The sequence below is a fragment of the Condylura cristata genome, unplaced genomic scaffold (assembly GCF_000260355.1).
Source record: "Condylura cristata isolate star-nosed mole 26May11 unplaced genomic scaffold, ConCri1.0 scaffold00033, whole genome shotgun sequence".
NCBI classification, from domain to species: domain Eukaryota; kingdom Metazoa; phylum Chordata; class Mammalia; order Eulipotyphla; family Talpidae; genus Condylura; species Condylura cristata.
The window spans coordinates 15,821,979-15,826,532 of NW_004567134.1; positions in this window are offsets into that span (position 1 = coordinate 15,821,979).

The window sequence follows — 4,554 nt, forward strand, 5'->3', positions numbered from 1 at the left end:
GTCAGCCCGGGCCAAGCAGACATGTCCATGATATACTTCCAGGAGGCTGAGGAGATGCCTGGGTACCCGCCCCCCCCCCGCCCCGTTGCAGGTGCTCACTGTTCCTGGGGCAGCCAAGGGGGGTGCGGACTGGAGGCCCACTTGAGACTGGAGCAGATAGGCCTCATGGGTGGATGCGGTGGGGTGGCGGAGGATGGCAGGGGAGGACTGGCTGATGTCACCCACACCCTCTGCTAAGTCGCTGACTCCCGGACCTGTCACAGGCCCGTTGACCTCAGGTCTCCCAGGACAGGGTCCAGATGGCATTTCCAAGTGATTCCAAAAGTGAGTCTATCCATCAAGGCAATGACTTAGAGTTTGGGGTGCCTTTAACAGCGCCCCTCTCCCACCTTGCAGAGGAAGAAACAGACCCTGGGAGACATTCCCGCTCCCCAGTGCCAGCTTAGCACCAATAACTAGCTGTAAGGTCTGATCACAGCACCGCCCTCCCAGTCTCCCTGCACCTGGGACTTCCCGGATGCGCCTGAGGGGTGGTGGGGAGCACTCGCTGCCTGGACTCTTGCTGGGTTCAAATCCTGAGGAGCCGTTTCCTGGCTGGGTGGCAGGACACGTCCCGTCATCTCTGCAGGATCATCACCTCAGGTGGCACAAAATGGAGTCCCAGAAGGTAGCCTGGGGTAGACAGTGAGCCCAGGATGCCCAGTAAGGGGGGCACTGGTTTTTTTTTTTAAAGATTTATTTATTTATGCATACAGAACTGGGGTACAAGCCAGAGGTGCAGGGGCAGTGAGTGGCTTCACCAGAGACAGAGAGGGGAGCAGAACAGGCTGACTGACAAAATCCACTGCTGCGGGGAGCAGCGGGCGGGTCAGGAGAGGTCTGCCACGCCATGTGGTCACCTCCCGGGCAGGCGGGGATCGAACTCATGCTGAAGTGGCTTTAGCTTCTCAGTGCTGTGCTGTAACCGCTGCGCCACCAGGGAGGGCCCGGGCGCTGGTTTTTAAAGTCACAAACCCAGCCCCCCACGCGGGTGGCCTCAAGTACAGCCCGAGGCAGGACCCGGGGCGCGTGCGTGCACATGCGCATCTGTGGGTGTACAGGTGCGCGCGGGTGTACAGATGGGGTGACCCGCCGCGCGGCTTGCCCTGGCCACAACTGCCCCGGCCCACAGGCCCTGGCCACGTCTCCAGGCCCAGCGAGAGCTGTGGCCCTCTGCGGGGATTCTGTCCAGCATCCGAGTGCGGAGGGGGAGGGCAGGGGGCACCCGCCAAAGCCCAGGGGCGGAGAGGCAGAGCGAGGCGCACCCCCACCTGTCTGGTGGCCCCCAATGCCGGCCTGGGTTGCGGTCCAGTCCGCGGGTGCGGGAGCAAATGCTCCTTAGGGAGCTGGGCGGGGGCGGGGCGCGCTCACAATCAAGGCGCAATCAGCGCTCATCAGCGCGTTCTTGAAATAGACCCAACTGGATGCGGGAAGCAGCCGCCGCAGGGTTTGTATAGCGGCAATCAGAGGGAGGCAATTTTAGATCCGCGGGAACAAGAGCTCTTTGTCCACATCCAGGGACTCTGCCGAGCTCTGCGAGCCCACTGCGCAGGGAGATAAAAACACTCCCTCGGGCTGCAGCTGCCCAGGCCCGGGAAGGGGGGCTTCAGCCTGGGGCCAGCTGCCTCCAGGGCGAGGTAAACTCCTTTGAACCTCAGCTGGGCACCTACTGTGTGCTGGGCGCTGTTGTTGTAAGAACGGGAAGCTCAGAGGAGCCAGGCTTTGCCCCAGGTCCCCCAGCTGATAGGTGTAGAGCTGGACTCCAAAGGGTCCCTGAATGGCCAGGTGGGCAGGGAGGGGGCGGGTGGGTAGGAACCACAGGGCCCAGGAGAGGTAACTCGAGCAGGTCTGAGGATTAGGTCACAGGGGGGCAATTTGTGGCTTGCTGGGTGGGGTCCAGGCCGGCACACCCACAGCTGTGGGGAGCGGAGCCCCCGCTGGAAATCAGCCATGTCATTTGGCCCCTCTTCGAAAGCCCAGTCCCCGCCACCAACTCCAGGGAGCCTTCGCTGCCAGCCCGAGAGCCTGCGGAATGAGGCTCGGGGCACAGAGTATGGCTAGGTGGTGGATTGAGTGGGGTTTTTAGTGACCAAGTATCATTCTCCCTTCGTTGGTACCCCCTCCTCTGATTTCCTTTTGGGGTGTTAATTCTCAGGCAGCGTGAGATGGGTGAGGTGGGACTCGCTCCTGGCCAGGTCGCTCCCTCTGGGAGCACTGACAGATGTGAAGGGCCCATGGGTGTGGATGCTCTGAGGGTGCGAACGGGGGCAGGCGGCCAGGCAGGAGGCCACGGCAGGGTGGTGGACGGTCCAGGACAGCAGCTGCAGGTCGAATAGATTTGAGAGAGCTGAGGGCACCAGCTGGCTGACTGGTGGAACGTGGGGAGCGAAGAGGCCTCACACCTCAGCCGGCCTCGACTTCTCCACACCCCTCGCCTCCTCCATGCACCAAGCCGCTCTGTGGTCTGACTTCCCGTCAGCAGTGACTCTGTCTGCCTGTCCCTCTCTGGCCCAGCCATCACCTCACCTGCATAACAAAAGTCCCCCACCCTGGCCCCCCAATGCTGCCCAAGCTCCCCATGGTAGCCAGCAGCCCTTCTGCACAAAGCTCTCCTGGGGTGCCTCACCTCACACTTGCATCCGCCTCCAGACCTCCCAGGCTCCCGCACCTTTCTCACCTCCCTGAGCTCTTCCCTGGCTCACGCTACTTCTGCCACAGGGCCTCTGTTTCCCTGGGGAAGTCTCCTGGTCAGCCCTTACTCAGGACCTTTGCGACTGCCATTCATCTACCTGGAATGGTCTTCTCCACATTGCCAGAGGCCTTCTCTGCCTTCTTAGAGACTCCCTCACCCCTCACCCCCCCACCCCACCATCCTATTAACCCCAAACTCCCAGGCCTCTCCGTGGCTCTGCTCCACTTTGACTTCAGCCAGATTGGCTAATCCCTTTTGCTGTGCTATATATTTTTAGATTTTAAGATGTGCACCCCCTCGCTCTCCCCCTAGTACACTCCTTGAGGCTGGGGTCACAGTGGTGCCCAGCAGTATTTGTGAAGGAAGTGGTTGGGTGATGGTGTCCTTTACTGCGACAGGAAGAGACCAGTGATGTCCGGGCAGAGGAATCCAGTTAGGAAACTGAGTTCGACGTGCCCCTGACAGACACCGGAAAGGCAGGCCTCGGGAGGCAGGCAGATGCACACAGACTCAAGCTTGCTCGTCTGTAAAACTGGGCCCAGCTCCCTCACTGGCTGTGGGGGGACAGGGGCCAGCTAACATAAAAGGGTGCACACAGTCAGCCTCCACAAAGGGTGGCTTCCTTCTCTCCTTCCCAAACAGCTACAACAGGCTCTCAGACATGCTGGAAGTTGCTGGAAGCCCATGAATGCTATGTGCAATTATACCACCCGGAGGGATACACTGCTCCATCATTTCCCCCTCACCCCGAGGGCCAGCTCCTGGGTCGCCCAGACCCCCCCACCCCTAGACAGAAGCTAGAGGACCAAAGGGGAGGCTGTTGAGGCGACGCCTCCCTCCCCCCTCCCTCATGTATTTCTCCCAATCACGAGAATCGCTCCTAACTCTCTTCTGGCCCTCATTTCCAGCCAGCCTCTCAGTGGTGTGGAGAGGATTTTTAAAAATAACTTTATTGATTTTACTTTTTAGAATATAAAAGCAATAGAAGCTCTTTGTTCGAGGAAAAAAAAAATAGATGCAGAAAAAGAGAAAATAAAACCAGCCCAAATCCTGCTTCCCAAAGATAATCATCATCTACATTTCCATGTTGGGCCTTCTCCTCCGTGTTTACATCCAAGTGGGCTGTGGGCAGGACTCCAGGGTGGATGGGGCAAGGTAGGGGCTGGGAGGCGGCCACTCCTCACCCCTGACCCGTCCGCATATTCATCTGCCCACCCCTGGACTAGCGAGGCTGTTCCAGTCGCTGCCCGGTCTGGCTGGAGCTCTCTAAGCCAACCCAGCCAGCCACCACCGCATTTACTCCGCAGGTTCACAGAAAGTGAGGGCCCTGGCATTAGCCCTGCATTGCAGATGAGGAAACTGAGGCCCGGGGAGGCAGAGTGACGTTGATCAGAATTCGGACGGGCGTCTCCTGGCCCCTCTGGGGCCCCTCAGACTGTGGTCCCGAGGGCCAGGGAGCCAGGAGCACACTGCAGTGCAGACACTGGGGCGTGCGCCCGGTCTCGTTCCAGCCTCCGCTGTCTGCTGGAAGGGGTCCCCTCTCCGTGCGCACGGAGCAGTCGGACGGGGGTCACTTGCCTGGGGTCATACAGCTGGGGTGGGAGGCGTGAGGCCTGAGCTCCGTGGGCCTTGTTCTTGAGGAGTGTTGCGGACTGCAGCAGGGTTGGGGGAGGCAGTGAAAGGGTGAACTATAGAAATTTTTTCAAGCACCCTGTTATCCCTCAGCTGGGTCCCCAGCTCAGCGTGACCCCCCTGGGCAGAGCTGACCACAGGGTGGGCTTCCCAGCAGCGCCACCTGCTGTCTGATTTGCTGCAGCTGCTGC